This window comes from Spermophilus citellus (genome assembly GCF_964194105.1).
Source record: "Spermophilus citellus genome assembly, chromosome: 5".
Lineage (NCBI taxonomy): Eukaryota > Metazoa > Chordata > Mammalia > Rodentia > Sciuridae > Spermophilus > Spermophilus citellus.
The window spans coordinates 149,246,719-149,265,023 of record NC_138186.1 but is presented as its reverse complement, the minus strand read 5'-3'; positions in this window follow the sequence as shown (position 1 = coordinate 149,265,023).

The following is an 18,305-nucleotide window of genomic DNA, read 5'->3' as shown; positions in this document are numbered from 1 at the left end:
GACTTCAAACTATACTACAGAGCAATAGTAACAAAAACAGCATGGTATTGGTACCAAAACAGGCAGGTGGACCTATGGTACAGAATAGAGGACACAGAAACCAACCCACAAAACTACAACTTTCTTATATTTGATACAGGAGCTAAAAGCATGCAATGGAGGAAGGATAGCATCTTCAACAAATTGTGCTGGGAAAACTGGAAATCCATATGCAACAAAATGAAACTGAATCCCTTTCTCTCGCCATGCACAAAAGTTAACTCAAAATGGATCAAGGAGCTTGATATCAAACCAGAGACAAGGCATCTGATAGAAGAAAAAGTTGGCTACGACCTACACACTGTGGGGTCGGGCTCCAAATTCCTCAATAGGACACCCATAGCACAAGAATTAATATCTAGAATCAACAAATGGGACTTGCTCAAACTAAAAAGTTTTTTCTCAGCAAAAGAAACAATAAGAGAGGTAAATAGGAAGCCTACATCATGGGAACAAATCTTTACTCCTCACACTTCAGATACAGCCCTAATATCCAGAGTATATAAAGAACTCAAAAAATTAGACAATAAGATAACAAATAACCCAATCAACAAATGGGCCAAGGACCTAAACAGACACTTCTCAGAGGAGGACATACAATCAATCAACAAGTACATGAAAAAATGCTCACCATCGCTAGCAGTCAGAGAAATGCAAATCAAAACCACTCTAAGATATCATCTCACTCCAGTAAGATTGGCAGCCATTATGAAGTCAAACAACAACAAGTGCTGGTGAGGATGTGGGGAAAAGGGTACACTTGTACATTGTTGGTGCGACTGCAAATTGGTGCAACCAATTTGGAAAGCAGTATGGAGATTTCTTGGAAAGCTGGGAATGGAACCACCATTTGATCCAGCTATTCCCCTTCTGGGTCTATTCCCTAAGGACCTAAAAACAGCATGCTACAGGGACACTGCTACATCGATGTTCATAGCAGTACAATTCACAATAGCAAGACTGTGGAAGCAACCTAGATGCCCTTCAATAGACGAATGGATAAAAAAATGTGGCATTTATACACAATGGAGTATTACTCTGCATTAAGAAATGACAAAATTATAGAATTTGGAGGGAAATGGATGGCATTAGAGCAGATTATGCTAAGTGAAGCTAGCCAATCCCTAAAAAACAAATGCCAAATGTCTTCTTTGATATAAGGAGAGTAGCTAAGAACAGAGTAGGGAAGAAGAGCATGAGAAGATGAATAACATTAAACAGGGATGAGAGGTGGGAGGGACAGGGAGAGAGAAGGGAAATTGCTTGGAAATGGAAGGAGACCCTTAGGGTTATACAAAATTACATACAAGAGTACGTGAGGGGAAAGGGAAAAATAATACAAGGGGGAGAAATGAATTACAGTAGAGGGGGTAGAGAGAGAAGAGGGGAGGGGAGGGGAGGGGAGGGGGGATAGTAGAGGATAGGAAAGGCAGCTGAATACACAGACATGAGTATGTCAATATGTAAATCAATGTAAGTGTAACTGATGTGACTCTGCAATCTGTATACAGGGTAAAAATGGGAGTTCATAACCCACTTGAATCAAAGTGTGAAATATGATATATCAAGAACTATGTAATGTTTTGAACAACCAATAATTTACCTTTTTAAAAGTTAATAGTTATTGAAATTCTACTTTCTATTTCCAGTGCATAAGATCACAAAATCCAAAGTGAACATTTATAGCATATGACTGGCACTGAAATAACGTATCTTTTGTGATATAAAATTAAGGGCTTTTTCTAAAAGTGTCAGTGCTCTGAAATCTTGAAACTGGCTCATAAATTATTGAATCATTTCAAATGGGTAACTGCCTACTATGGTAGGCAAGCATGGTGCTTGCTTCAAGTTTTACAAAGGTAAATATAAAACCAATTCACCCCAGCGGTACCTTTCTAGTAGCTAAACACATAAATACAACTCTGTGGAACACATTCAGTGATACTAAGGAAGGAATCGTTAATTTATCAAAAAAAAAAAAAAGGTATGAGAATGTCAATACAAAAGTAACCCTCCTGTTTTATAAACTTATACCACTCACCTGTGCTAGTTATCTGTACATGCTGAGCCACTCAAGTAAAAGTAAAATCACTTTTACTTAGGTGTCTTCTGTAGCTGCAATGCCTGATCCTCTGGCCTTTTCTGGAAAAGGAAGATTCACTTTGCAAAGTACAAAGAGATATGACGTCTTTGGGGAGTAAACTGGAGAGGAACAGCAGTCAAGAGAAAGAGGGAAGGCGGTGATAACAGTAGCCAGATTACATGTTTTGGAATTTTATGAGAATGGGTCAGAACTTTTGATCCTTTGTAACCAAATGGTGATAATTTCCAATGGTAGTCTGTAATCAATATGTATGATTTATTGGACATTTAAATGAGAACAGTGGCAGACTCTCCCTGCAGTGTTTCAGCAGTACAAAAGAACTGACAAATTTGGTAGAACTAAAGTAGTAAGAGGGGAAGGATTAGAAAATTTGAGGGACACTACTCAAGTGTAGTATCTTCACATCTTGAATTGATTGGATGTATCCCCAAAGCGTCAAATAATCACAGTAAAAGATACTGTTATTGGAAAATAGTATGACTTTTGAGTCTCATCTATATTTATTTCTTATGTTCCCTGTTATGGAGATAGGAACAAAAATGACTCATGCCCAATAAAAATATGGGCTTCTAAGGGAGAAAAGAGAAAGTAAAATATTATGACAGGCAAAGTGTTGGAAGCCATTTACTGGAGTTGTTTTTTTTTTTTTTTTAAACAAGTAGGGAAACTGAATCTCAATGATGAGTGAGAGGCTAGGGTCAATGGAGTGCAGTCAACAATTGTATAGCACCAAGAACTATGACACGTGTTTGCTGGGCAGCAGAGCGTTCTCATCAAAATTAATAAAATGATATTTATGAAATGCACTACTGATCTGAGCCTTGGAATGAAATAGACTTATAGATAAATTTTGGTTCCACATCTTATTTTAAAAGATCTTGAACAAGATTGTTAGAACCTTAAAATATTGATTTCATAACATGCTCACAGGAGAAACAATCCATATCTTACAAGCACTGAGTAAGTGCTAAAATCATAATTATATAAAAGCATTGTTGATGGTAAAACTGTAAACAAGTAACACATTGTATTGTTGCTCTAAACAATTGTATTATTACTCTAAACAAGTAACAAAGTGTCTATTATTGACATATTTGTGATACTTGGTTCTAATAAAAGACAACACCTTTCTAAAAATTTGGTGCTTTCAAATTTCAGAAAACACCAAATTGATAATTCTAATTAACTATATGAGCATTATATGTCATGGAAATTCTCCTTCCTGTTTTTTTTTCCTTTTCTTATTATGTAAATTCAACAAACAGGGTAAATAAACATTTGTCAAACAGAATGTTGTTGAGAAATAAATGCAAATGTTCCAATTCTCTGTTCAACCTATTCCAAGTTATATTAGAAACATTTCAAGTCACTAAAAATATAAATCATCTAAAAGTATAACTGTCACTCTTTTACTTTTCTGGAAAGATGTTTTGGTTAAAATAAATGAACATTTCTATATGGAATCACAGAGATAGACTATGCAATGTGTTTTTCCTCCAGACAAATTCTACCTGAGCTTGACAGCAGCAGAGTTATTGATTAGATATCATTGGTGCTGACATATACAGAGAGAACATAATTTCATTTTATGGGCTGCTCTGCTGTTTGATAGAATTCATTTTATGAAATGGCTATTGCTAGGCCTTTCATTATAGCCACTTTGAAGAATTTTGTTTTACATTGGAATAATATTTTCTTACACTGCATTGGCTTTCTAATGGCTTACCATTTCAAATAATTTAACAATGACCTGTTTTATGTACTGTAGGATGAGCACTCTACAGATAGATCGGATCTGTTCAGGTATACATTTAATTGCCACACTTCTCCTATAGCTGACTGTATTCTTGAAGAGAGGAGTCATTACTTAGAGGTTTTTATCATTTAGTATCATTCTTAATTAAGAACCAAATACTGAAATACAATATCAATGGTTTTTGTTTTGTTTTGTTTTTTGATGTACCCAATCCATTCTTACCAAGATTTTGAAAGAGAATATTTTTATGTTAATTGGTATATACCACTTTTCACATTTATGCAAGAATGAAAAGACCTTTCAAAGCTACTGAAGTTCATTAACTAAAGAACAATGAAAATCAAAATGATATTTGGAACAAGAAAGCAAATTTTGCTATTCTAATGCTAAAGAAATATTCCAAATATCTTTGAAAGAATACAGTACTATCCAAGAGGCTAAAAGAAGAGCTGTACCTTAATTTATAAAGCAGCCCGTGAATGGCTTGGTTTGGAGTGACATGCTATGAATCAATTCCTCGAAATTGAAAAGGATGATTTGTCTTTTGATTTTAAAAACTGCTTGGAATTTTTCACTTAATAGTGGAGAATGACAATGCTTAGAATGACATATTTTAAAAATTAAAACTGTTATGCAAAATTTGCTTTTTTTGAGCAATCCATATCTAAAATCTGGTAATAGTCTTGACTGAATGACTTGCCAAATGAAGGCTGACATTTCGTCCTGTTTATTCTGTTCCCTATGCAGGAGAAAATATCCCATTCATGTTTAAAAATATATGATCCTAAGGAAGTTAACATGCTCTGTGTTATACTATAATGATGGTGCAGGTCATTTTATAATTGTCCAAACCCACATGAAGTACAAGCACAAGAGTGAACCTGCATGTAGCTGTGGACTCTGGGTGACTATGATGTATTAATGTATGTTCCTCAATTGTAACAAATGTACAACTCTAGTAGGAGATATTAAAAACGGGGAAGAATGTGTACGTTTTGTGGTGAGAGTATATGGGAAATCTTCATAATTTCCCATGAATTTTACTGTGAATCTAAAACTTCTCTAAAAATAATCATATATATATAATTATACATATGATATATATTTTTTATTTGTGTTTGTGAGTATATATATACATATATATACATATATATGTATATATATTATATTACATATGTAAAACAGTAGCAGACAGAGTAAAGAGGTCTGCCCAGTCTCTCCTTTACTGCCTTTTTTTAATCTTGTAATGTTCATCTAATAAGTGCGCCTGCCCAAGAACACTCCCCCTTCCACAGAGACATATGTTCATGCTTAGTGTTAAGCCATTTCCAAGAATAATATGATGGAACTTGAAATGGCCAACATTTACCTTAATTTAAATATTCCACAACATATTCCCTGAAAAAAGAATAAGATGGTAATAACCAAAAAGACCAAGTTATTTTTATGACAGGAAAGATATTAATTTCACATATGAGAATGAAGTTAATAGCAACTTTATATACACACATACACATTAAAAATTATCTTTCTACATGAACCATGGCATTTTATTCTGTTTTTGTTGAGTTCTTTAAATAAAGATTAAATCAAAACGTAATGTTCTCTTTTTGTGATGAATAGTTCAGTCCATTGGACTAGCAAAATACTTCCTTCCAAAAAAAGATATAAAATAGAATTACTTTTAAATAGCTGTCTGTGGCTCATTGTGGAATAGCATTTAAGAATGTTTGCAGAGTCTAAAGCATTTTATTTGATCATGAAATAAATATGTGTGCATGTACTGTGTATCTCACAAATTTCAACCTTTGTGTTGGACTTGAGATTTGATAGTTACATAAATATGAATATTGATTGTTATCTCAAGAGCACCAATGTTGATGTCAGTTATCTGCATAGAGCCAGAAAACAGTGACAACTCAAAGGTGGCTTGTCCTTGATGTTACAGATTAACTTCTGATCATGAAATATGTTAACATTTAACACTAATACACTCTTTGTGCATCAACATAGTTTTGTGTTCCCCAGACTTGCAGTTTTGTCATTTCATTTGAAGGCATTGTTTGATGGAATTAAACTTGGAGTTTAATATAGAGCCTTCTGGTAACCTCCCCCTGCCTCTCACTGGGTATGTTGCTTTTATGTATGGTAACATTATCAGGTATTCCCAAACCAGTAGCCAAGCACAATATATCCTTAACCTCAGGACTCTTGTAATTGATGAAGGTCTGGGATCAAGTGGTACATTCTTTGACATGGTTAAGTTATCTGTTGGAGATAATAAACCAATAAAAATATACTGCAGATTCATCTGTCTTGAATCCTCTTTGGTCTGAGCATAAGCTATTAAGAACTCAGTTTTCTATCTCTTTATTTCTCATTACTTGACATAATAAAGAAAATGAAATATATAGAGTGGATGCCTGTCTGTCTCTCCTACTCTTTTTCTTTTTCAATTTCTTCTATAAAAGGGGGAAAAATGAAAGCTCAATAAATATAGCTGAGGGAATGAAGCCCGTGTTGTTGCTACACTGCACATATTCTCACAGCCTTCTAAATCGTAAAATGTTAACAGCAAAACTAAATCTTGACATGTTGATAGCTAAAACCATACTGCAACATGGCACATCAATTGCCTGTTATATTTCTGAGAACCAAAAAATATTCTCTTCCGTACCATTAACATAAATCATACTGGTTAAATCACTTTAATTCTCCAGGTGTTTGTTGTTGTTGTTGTTGTTGTTTTGTTTTGCTTTTTTGGTTTTTTGGATGGCACATTTGTTGATGTCAATTTGGATGGGGGAAGGGATATCAGATAAAGTGTAGATTTGTTGTGGACTTATGCCCACAAATCAAACTCAATAAGCTTGTCAGATGAACATTTTACATTAACCAAAATAATCACCTGTCACATGACTTTAAACAGTTTCTCTTTTTTCCATGTTTAAGAAGAGCAATGTAGTGCTGTAAGTACCACAGCTGCATGTTTTTTTTTAACAACTAGTTTTAAAGACTTCCATCATCCTGTAGTTCTCCAATGTGAATTTTAGCACCTCTGTGAGCAAGAAAAAGTACTAGGATTAATAGAACTTTAGTCCATTATAGATTTCTCTGAAACACTGAATAACTGGAAAAATACTGGAAATGATATTTGTTCCCAGGAGGTAGATATCAATTAATTTGTGAGACATACATCTAATTGAAAATTTGCCTGTTTCTGATTTTTGGAAAGGTGAATATGGTACCCAAAGCAAACAAGGTCAGGACCTCAGCATCCTCTCTGCTAACCACAAGTGGCTGATTCTGTTCAAAGCTGCTCTATGCTCTCACTGTGATGAATATTTTAATCCCTAAAGGTGGCAGCAGCCCATGTTTGGAAATGAACAGAACTCTAAAAACCTCATGAGTTCAAATAGGGTAATCAGACTGAATTTGTTTCTTATGAGATTGCTTTTAAATGTGGTACCAGTCCACTGAATTCTGTTTATTTTCTTGGTGCCCATCTGGCCCACCCCAGTACCCTTATGCTCCCACAGTCTTCTCCTTCTACAGATTGTCTTCTCTTATATTAAAATATGTTTTGTTCCTGAGTATTGGTATAGCAGAGGATGTTAACACACAACTGCATTTGATAAATGTATGTAAGACCTCTCAATCATGGGTCAATAAGACTCTCCATCTGCTACCCTCCCTACTTCCTAATGCAAATTTAGTTTTTGAAAATACAGAGAAGGACAGTGTCACTTCCATCACAGAGGAATATATTCAAATATTCATAACCCAAGCAAATTAACATAAATTCCACAGAAAAGTACAAATAAAGCAACATTCCAGGTGGAAGGAAAATGAAATGTGAGGGGTTGATACTTCTAACGGATCGAAATCTAAACACAACATTTTTTGACCCTGCAGAGGGTGGGAACTCATCCTTTTTCAGCCCAATATGTCAGATATTTAATTAATCAATCATGCACCTTGAAGAATGTGCTGCTCTTTGACATGAATGAGTTGAGAGAAGGAATCCCTGTAAGACAAACATGAACAATAGGCACAGATATTCATCAGAGTCTTAACTGGAGCAGTAAAAATAATGCAACTTTGAAACATAGAAACGTAATAGTGGGCAGCAGAAGTTGCGTTTGGCAAGGAATGTTAGAAAAATATCATCCCAAGAAAATGGCTTGCTGTGGAATTTATTATTATTCAGCATATGCAAATAACCACTGAATTTTAAGTGAAAATTTATAAAGAGCTACCTGATATGATTCCGTATCAACTTTAAGAAGCATAAACTGTCATAAAATGTTAGCAGGTAGATATACAAGATGCCAAACTCCTCTACTTTTTCCCAAGATGACTCAGTTCCAAGAATTACCTAAACTAAAGAATAGAAAAGATTTCCCATTGTCATAAACTGGTTGTATGATGGTGTGGACTTGGTAACACATCAATATTTATATGCTAACTAAAGCAACTAGTAATTTTTACTGACATATTTCTAGGCTTTTTCAAGAGACATTTCTTCTATATATCTATGTGAATAAAAATAAGAATCATAATATAAAATAGAGATATAATTCACATGCCTCACAATTCAAATATTTAACATATAATTAAATTAGAAGCTTTTATATCAACTGTAGAATACTTTTAAATACACATTTAAAAAAAACTATTCTCATTATCTCCTCGACCTTCTACATCATTGACAAACATAACTTTGTTTCTATATGCAATTTATTTTCTGGATATTTTATATAAATGAAATCGTGTGTGTGTGTGTGTGTGTGTGTGTGTGTGTGTGTGTGTGTAGTGCATTTTGTTATAGGTTTGTTTTGTTTATCATAATGTTTTCAAGGTATCCATATTGTAGCATTATTCTTTTCACTGTAGATAATACCCCACTGTAAGAATACACCGTTTTATTTACCTGTCCATCAGTTAATAGACATTGTGGTTATTTCCACTCTTGTCCATGTTTTTGTGTTACATGTAACTTATGCTCACAATGTGATATTCAATGGGCACTTTGGACCAACTGAAAACAGTTTGTCCTCTGCAGACTCTGGACACTGAGTAACTAAGGTCAATCAGGTGTAGATTTTATGTCACTGACAACCCAATAAAATCCTGGGTTCTTAGAATTGACTGAGCTTTTCTAGTTGGCAATGTTTTGTGCTGCTGTCACACATCATTGCTGGAAATATTAAGTGTTGTCTGTAATAGGACAATTAGAATCTCATGTCTGTTACTCTGAAGTCTCTCTTTTCTTTTAAATTTTGCTGATTTTAATCTGTATTCTTTTGCTATAATTATCCATAACCATGAGTATAACAGCTCTTCTTAGTTTTGTGAGTCCTTCTAGTAAAATATGGAAACAGAGGGTGGTCTTGAGATCCCCTAAAACAATGTCTTTTGCCAATTTTTTAATCGAGTCATTTCAGTTTTACTATGGAACTGTGAGAGTTATTTTTTGTGTTCTTGATATATGGCCCTTAGCAGATGTATAAATTGCAAATATTTTCTCCCATCCTGTGGATTATATTTTCACTTTGTTGAAGGTTTCCTTTAAAGCAAAAACATATTTAGTTTTGCTACATCAAACTTGTATATTTATTTATTTCACTTAATGTGTCTAATTATCTAAGAAGGCTTTTCTTAATCTTTGGTCACAAAGTTTTGCACCAATATTTTTCTGTAATTTTAGTTCTTACATTAAAATTTTTTCCATTTTAAGTTATTTTTTTGTATATAGCATGAGGAAAAGATCCAATTTCATTTTTTATATATAGACATCCATCTGTGAACACCACATCTCCAGCTGAATTATCTTAGAAGAGCTTGTTATAAATTAATTGACTGTAAAAATAATGATTTATTTCTTGACACTCAATTGTATTCCTATCAATCTATGTCTACCCTTATGTAATGGACATACTGCCTTGATTACTGCAGTTTTATCATTTCATAATAAGTACTGAGATCATAAAATGTAAGTCCTCCAATTGTGTTCTTTCCAGTATGAGTTTAGTTATAATGAGTCCTTTGAATGCTCATATGAATTTGGGGGCCAATTTCAGCAAAAGCCACCTGGAGCTTTGACAGGAAGAGATTACATTGAATCTGTAGATCAATTTAGAGAGCACTGCAATTGAAACATTATTGTGTCTTCTAATCCATGAAGTAGGAAGTCTTTACTTTTATTTAGGTCTAGTTTTATTTCTATTAATAATGTTTTGTAGCTTTGAGAGTACAAAATTATTCTTATTTTTAAAATAAAATATTCCTAATAATTATTTTATGCTATTATTATTGAATTGTTGTCTTTCTTTTGGACTCTTCAATTGCTAATATATGGAAAAATGTTGTATCTATATTTATCTTGTACTCTTCAATCTTACTGAACTCATTTATTAGTGCAATTTTTTTAATCCAATTTGTTAATATTCTATGTAAAAAGTATAGAGTTTTATTATTTTCTTTTGTTATGTGTATGTATTTTATTTCATTTTTTGTCTTAATTTTCCTGGCCTAACTTCAATAAATATAAATAAATAGAATTGTGGAGAGGGTAACTGATGCCTTGTTCTGCTTGTAAGCATTCAGACTTTCACCACTGCAAATTATATTTGCTCTGGGTTTTTGTAGATGCCTCTTACCAGGTTGAAGAAATTCCCTGCAATTTCCAGTTCATTGAGGGTTCTTGTCATGAAATCAGGTTGGATATTGTGGAATGCTATCCCCCAAATATTGAGACAATCCTGCTTTTGCCCTTAATTGTCTTAATATGGTATATCGATTAACCAATTTCAGATGTTAAGCCAACTTTTTCTCTTGTTGGTTTTTTACTATTGCTTTTCTACTCTCGAAATTTATATCCACTTTGATCATTATTACTTTCTTTTGCTTGCTTTATATTTGTTTGTTCTTTTTCTCTCTTAAGGTAGACGTTAGATAATTGATTTGAAATGATTCTTTTTGGAATATAGGTTTTTTGCAGTGACACATTTCCCTCTAAGAATACTGAAGCATTCCTTAGAGTATGCTAGGTTGTGTTTTTAGTTTCTTTCATTTCAAAGTGTTTTCTACTTTTTCCATTGATTTTTTTTCTGTTTCTATTTTTATTTATTTATTTATTTATTTATTTATTTTTGTATAATCAAGAGCAAATACAAACAATTCTATGGTCTTGTTTATTCCTTTACTTACACCCACATAGGCAAAAACCTAAATTCTTGTTTTTTCTTTTAAAAGATTAGAGAAACTTCATGTAAACAACATACAGCAGAGAGGGCCACAGTTATAGGGAGCTAATAATCCTGAATGGAACAGTTTTTACCATGATTTGCCAAGTTTTCTGGTTTAGGTATCCAGCAGGTAGCTAGGTGAGGCTTAACTTTATTATTTTTTTTAATTAGTTACACATGACAGTACAATGATCTTGACATATCATACATTTGGATCATATGGGGTATAATTTCTCATTTTTCTGAATGTACAGGTTGCAGAATCTCATTGGTCATGCAGTCACGTGTATACATACAGCAATACCAGTGTCCATTTTATTCTGCTGTCCTTCCTATCCCCCCTTCTCCTCCCCTCCCCTCCCATCACTTCTCTCCACCCAATCTAATGTGACACACTTCTTTTTTTTTTAATACTTTTTAGTTGTTGATGGACCTTTAGTTTATTTACTTATTCACATGTGGTATTGAGAGTTGAACCCAGTGACTCACAGATACTAGGTAAGCACTCTACCGCTAGGCTACAACTCCAGCCCCTCCCCATTGAGTCCTGTTGCCCCACTTATTATTCAGAAGCTTATTGCTCAATTTTTTACATATTTGTGAATTCCCCACATTTATTTATGTTACTGTTTTTTTTATTTAATTTGACTGTAGTAAGAGAGCATACATGTACTCTATCTTGCCTTTTATATTTATTAAGACTGTTTTAATAATAGCCTAGATAGTGATATATCAGGAAAAATTTTCCATTTGTATTTCAGCTATTCAACAGAGTGGCCCACTGACTTCTATTAGGTTATATAGCTTTATAATTTTTCTCAAATATTCTATATCTCATTCATCTTCTATCTACTTGTTCTATCCATTATAGTAAGTGAAGTATTTAATTTTTCCACTATTATTTATACATTGTCTCTTTTAATCCTGTCAAGGTTTGTTCCATATATTTTAAGGCTCCTTTTTTAGCTGCATATATATTTAGGACTTATATACCTTCTTGATGAAACTGACCACATTTTTCATAACAAAATATCCTCCACTAATATTTGTATATTTTTTGTCTTGTGGTGCTGAGGATTGAACCCAGGGCCTCATACATACTAGGCAATGCCCAACCACTGAGATACACGCCGACCCCTATATTCTTGTTTTAAGGTTGACTTTTTCTGATAATATCATAGTCACTCCAGCTTTCTGATGGATGCTGTTCACACTATGTTATTGATTCAGCTTATTTTTTTCTCTCATTTTACTTTTTCCTTTATCTTGTCTCTTGTTACTTTATTCCTCTCCTTTTTTTGTATTAACTATATATTTCTAATTTAGCATTTTATTATTTGATGATTTTTCACTCAACATTTAAGTTACTTCCCCACTGGTTTTTCTAGGAATTGCCATATATGTCTTAACTTTTCAGAATTTATTTCAGATTTATGCTATCTTATTTCTAGTAAGATATAGAAAAATTTACTCCTATGTGATTTTGTTCTTTCTATATTTGTTATTAATTTTATATGTATCTTTACATTACAAATCTCTCAACTCATTGTTACAAGAATTTTATATTCTTATAGTAGCTAAAAGAAGGCAGGATAGCAAGCATACATTTATTGAGTGTGAGATATCAACCTTCTAATTTACCATTTCTGATTCTCTTTATTTATCCCCGTAGATTCGAATTACCATCTGGTGTGTATAATTTTCTTAATTCAATGAAGATTGCACCCACACATTCCTTTAAAAACTTATTAGATATATTATATTTCTATGTGTTTAAGCTGCAGGATATATTTGCACACATTGTTTTATAAAATTCTTTTAAAGCAGTGAAGATACAATGAAATAGGCACTTACCAGGTTTTATAATATATAATTCCTTTAAGCAGTACTCGGTTTGGTTTTAATGTGACTTTGAAATATACTCTAGAAATATTTAATTTTTCATAAATAACTTAGAACTTGTATAAGAAATGATCCATTGTGAATAAATATCCCCCCTTTTTCTTTCATGTATCTGGGAATACCTTACGTTAGCTTTCTTTTTGGAGTTTCATTTTATTGCACATAAGATTCTTAGTTAACATCTTCTTTTAGCATGTAAATATATTATTGCATGTCTTTTGGCATCCACTGATTCTGATCAGAACTCAGTTGTCTATCTTACTGGGGTTCCATGAACATATCCAATTATTTGTGTCTTTTGTTTTCTAGATGCACTTATCTGATTTGGAGTTCACTGAGATTCTTGGATATATTATTAATGTTTTCTTCGAATCTGGGAAGACTTCCATGATTTTATTCCTTCCCTAACTCCTCTTTAAATTTAATAGTGTCCCATGTTTCTCTGAGTCTCTTTTATTCCTCTCATTCTTTCTTCTCTTTCTTCTTCATGTTATATAATCTCTATCAGTTTAACTTCCAGTTTTCTTATTCTTTCTTCTTCTACTTCAGTAATACTCTTGTGCCTTCTCATAAAAGTTTCATTTATTTTACTGTATTTTCCTGCTTCTTTTTTTTAACAATTTTTGGATTTTTATTCACATCTTGATTTGATGATGTATTGTCACATCTCTCTTATTTTCTTAAAAACACTTTTCTTATTTTCTTTGAATATACGTGTATTTGTTTCCTTGAAGTCTATACCAGTATGTCTGTCATATAGGCCCTACTTGACAGTTTTTGTTGCTTGACAGTTTATTTTGCTTCCATTTTATGGGTCACACTTTCTCCAGGGTGTTATTGCTGGCTTCTGTCTTATTTCAGTGATTTCACTGAACTATTTTTATGAAATTTATTTATTTCATTAAAAAAGTTGTTTCATACATCCAAAGTGGGAAACCTCTTGAGCCTTTCCTCAGCAGGCATAGTTGAGGGCATGCACACAGCTGTCCTGGAATGAGGGTGATGCTAGCAGGGCTCTCCTTGTCTGGTTCTCTCCTGTGTTCATCTGTGTGCTATTGATGCTGCTGCTTCCTTTTTATGACACCTACTTGTTAGCCTCTACTAACTGCCAGTGCATTGCCTTATTGTTTTTGATAATGCCTTAGGACATATATTGCTCAACAGTCAGATTCAATTAAATTTGCCCCTTTTGCAAATTATTTTTATGCCAGTTTTTGAGGTTTGTTATGACTCCAGGATAATTTTGCTTAGCTGTTTTTTTCACCCTGTTTTTCCTGTTAAACTATCTGACCTACAAGTCAGCCTATTTTTTCATGGGGCTCCTTGTCCGAGTCTTCATTGTTTGTTGCCAAAGTCGCCCTCATTTTCAGGACTATCATCAAGCTTAACTTCCCCACACTTTGTTCCAGCTTGTCAGTTACTTTGGAAAGTTTTGTAGTTCTGTGTTCTTGTGTTCTGCTGCAATCCCTGAGCAGAATCCCCAAGTCACTCCTTTAGAACTCTAGTGAAGATAGTAGATATCTTCTGTGGGAAAGAGAAGGACTTGGGCTGGGGCAGCAGTCCCTAAAATTCTGAGCCCTCCTTTCCCTGCACTGAATGTAAGTTCTACACATGAAGTGGAGCAAGAGTGATTGGGGGCCACTAGTCTTATTGAGCCACCCTGAAGGAGAGCCTTTTCCCTACCTGTGAGAGTATTTGGATGAAGGGATTGCAAATGCTTATCTGGAATTATCTCTTGCATGGGGAAGAATGAAAATAAAAAAACGCTGGTGTCCTGTTCTACCTGGAGATATACTATAGCCCTTGGATAGAGCTGAGACAGAAACAGACAAACAAACAAAAAACTCTATCTTTATGATCACATGTGCCTATGGAAGTCCAGGAGATCTTCCAAAATGATGAACTGAAGGTTCAGGAATGTATGAAAGATTCTCTTTCAGATTTTGTCATTTGGCTCTCATCCTTCTTCTTGCTTAAAATGTGAGTGTAGGATATAGATGGAGTAGCCTTCTTATGATGATTGGGTGATCAGAATGGACAAAAATTAAAATATAGAGTGTGGGTCCATTGTTCCCTTATAAACACTAACATACACAATGTCTCCCTAGCCCAAAGCCACTGTATTGTCTTATTTTTTTTATCTCCCTCATCTAAGGAATCACTAACTTATTTTTACCACTCAGTCTCTCAGGTGTTCATCTTATCTCCTTTCCTGTCTCCAGTGGCTTAATGTGAGCCTGCATCAAACTCACTTGAAGTACTGCAGTAGTCCCATTTTTTCCTCATTTATCAGTTTCCATACAATGCAACATTGGTAAGCATTTTACAAGGTAACCCTTTTTAAAGGCATACTCGACATGTCTCTTCCTTATTAATGCTTTCAATGACTCGTTTTTCTTTAAACTGCATAGGGTCTACACTTAGCATTGCAGGAAGATTCTCCATAAACTCACTTATAACTATCCCTTTTGGCTCAATAATATATCAGTCCTAGATATAAAATCTGTACCTTAGACCAGCTGAAGATAGTATTCTCTTACATCTGGGTCTTTGTATCAATTATTGTCTGTCCTACAAGTGCCTTCCCTTTGTTGCCAGGTGAATTGTAAGTCTTAAACGTCCTACAAAAATATCACCACGAAAAGATCACTGCATCTTCTTTTGTATTCTAACAATTACAACATTGGAATAGATTTTTCTTTATTTTTCTCTTAGAATATAAACCTTTGGAACATCATTTCATTTATATATGTGTGTATGTATGTTTATGCTTGATTATCAGATTCTTAATGTATTGAGTGAGAGAGTTGTTGGACAATAAGTATTAACAGAAAAAAATACAAAATACTATTATTTCAAACTATAAGCTAATTAAAATTTATTGATGAAGTATTTTATACTAATTCATTGTTTTCCATATTCAAATTGTGATGTGTAGTCATGACACATCTCAGTGTGAATCCTCTATTTACATTGATAAAATATAGTTCCATAGAACAAACAAAAATATGTTTAACAGAAAGAAATAAATATTTATCAAAAGATAAAAAAAAATTTAAATCTAAGATCTTAGGTAAGAACATATGAGAAGTTAATTTTATTATAAAATCATTATAAGTTCAGTTTTTAAAAAGTACACTGTGGAAGCCAGGAAGACTTTAGATTTCTTGTTAAATTAACATCTTATACAGAAATTTTAAACAGTTTTCAGAGTGAAAATCACATTTTTTGTTAGCCTGTGATTCAATGACCCTAAGTTTATCTCACATTTTATAAGACCAGATCTTTAATGCTATAGTTGAATTATGGTTTGAGGGTGTCCCCCAAAGGTTCATGTATGAGAAGCTTGGTCCTCAGGGTGGCCATTTTGAGAAGTACGAGAACCTATGAGAGGTGGGGCCAAGTAAGAGTTCATTAGGTAATTTGGGGCACTGCCCTTGAAAGGGATTTGTGTATTTATCAAAGGATCTCATTTAGATTTTACAGGAGTTATTATAAAAAGACTAATCCTGGCCTCTGAATCCCTCTGACTTCCTGTCTTGCCAAGTGCTCTCTTCTCCATGTGCTTTTCGTGGTGCAGCAGTGCTCTCTGCTACATCTGCCATTGTGATGCCATTTTCCGTGACACCTCATCAGAAGCCCAACTGATGAAGCTGACTAGATCTTGGCCTTTCAGCCTCCCAAACTGTGAGCTAAACAAACCCCTTTACACATTACCATGCCTCAGGTATTTTTTTTTTTTTAATAGCAACAGAAAACAGTCTAGGAAAATTGAGCTAACCACTAATCTTCCAATCATTGGACAGACATCTTCATATACATGTTAATCCATGTTTTCATATTTTTTTCAGATTTTGAGAATAAAGTTACATAATTATTTCCTCTCTTTCTTTCTATATAAATATATATGAATAAAATTATAGTTGATAAAATATTAATAAATGTATAGACCCTTCAAAAATTGTGTGTGAAAAATAGTCTACATTCTATAAACATAATTTTCATAAGTTTTGATATAAGTGGCAAACACAACTAGCTCTAGTTTTCAAGAAATTGAGAATAATTATAGAAATATATGATAGATTTATATATAGGTCCACATAATTACATACATGACAATAAGATGAAATAGGTGCTGTGCTATAAACACAAAGCAGTGAGCACAAGAGAACAGTCGATTATTGTTACAAGAGGCAATGCAGAGCAAGAATGCCTTATTGATTATAATGGTGCATAAGATAACTTTAAAGGGAGATTGTCCAGGCAGATTTACCAAAGGAAGCATGGCAGCCAAAGGAGTAAAAACAACTTGAACAAAAATGTCAAGATATACTCTCCCTGATATCTTCAGAAAACTGTAAAGTAGTGCATTCAGAGGAAAGGAGGTCAAGGTGATCAAGACTTGGGCCAAAGTCATGGTGGGAATTGATCCTAGAAAGAGAGGCAAAGAGAAATTAATGATGGAGTGCTTTGAAAAGCCGGTTCAAGATTTAGACGGATCTATTAAATTGTTTTAAATGAAATAATGTCATCATTAGCTTTTTGTTTTACAGAGATTACACCACTGCATTCCAAAACTGGTGTTGGAGATCAGCAGCACTTCCGAAACCTGAGAGAAGCAGATCAGAAAGCACTGCAGAAGTGAAGGCAAGAGATGAAAGTTTATATCCATTAACTGTGGAAACCAAAAGACTATACCAGAGACAATTACTAAAGGGAGTATCACACTGGCAGTTCGAGGTACTAAGCATTAGAATGACTCTCAGGATCCTGAGGATGATGCCTGGGTATTTGCCTAAATGATAAAGGCTGAGCTGATTTTAGATCTAGAATGGATCATTTAGGTCAGTCACTTTATTTTGTAATTGATAAAAGCATTTAGATATTAAATGATTTTGCCTTTGGTCTTGCATTAGTTTGTTTAATCCTGAATAGAACATGTTTCTCCTCATTTCAATTTTAGCCTGTTTCCAACATAATATATAAGCACTATATTCAGTGCTTTTTACATTTTTCATGCCATGCAAAATGACATAATGGAAAAAAATAGCATTCCAGCTTCCTAATTAGTTCACAAAAGGAATTGGGTGATATGTAGCAGACAATGATAGATTTGCCATTTGAGGATGTGATCTAAAATTTATGAGACAATTACTGCAATCTAATCATCTTATTTTTAGGAATAAAAGTTCAAATTTCATCCAATTTTGTAATGTAAAAAAAATGACACTTTCCCCAGTAATATATCATTTAT